A 460-nucleotide genomic window follows, 5' to 3' on the forward strand; every position below is an offset into this window, starting at 1 on the left:
AAAAAAAAAAAAAAAAAAATGTTTTCCCACTTTAAGTTCTCTCTGCTTCTCATTAGACTAGGTTAGGTGTCTGTGTAGTTAAGCTTTGTTTTCCTCTCAGAGTGACTCTGAGCCTTGGTTTCTCCATAGTGTCAAGGGGGTTGTTCGGGTCAGGCTTCAGGCCCAGAGTCAGGCAGGTGGGGTAAGTGAGCAAAACAAACCCAGTGCATGTTCTTAGGAAGCTGAGGAGGGAGGGAGCAGAATGGTATGCCCCATCTCAAGCTGGCAGGTGGCACTCAACACCAACTGATTGCTGCCATGGAGAAAGCTTCATTTTTATGTAAAATATCTCACTTTTTAAAAATCCCTTGAGAGTCAAGCAAAACAATTCTGCTGTGGGCCTCACTTTGCAACCCCCGTTCCATTCTCTTAATCTATAAAAACTAAAGTTTTAAAGTGAAATCATGAAAAAAGTCTGGAA

The sequence above is a fragment of the Carlito syrichta genome, unplaced genomic scaffold, assembly GCF_000164805.1.
Source record: "Carlito syrichta isolate Samal-C Ts95f unplaced genomic scaffold, Tarsius_syrichta-2.0.1 Scaffold312581, whole genome shotgun sequence".
NCBI lineage: Eukaryota > Metazoa > Chordata > Mammalia > Primates > Tarsiidae > Carlito > Carlito syrichta.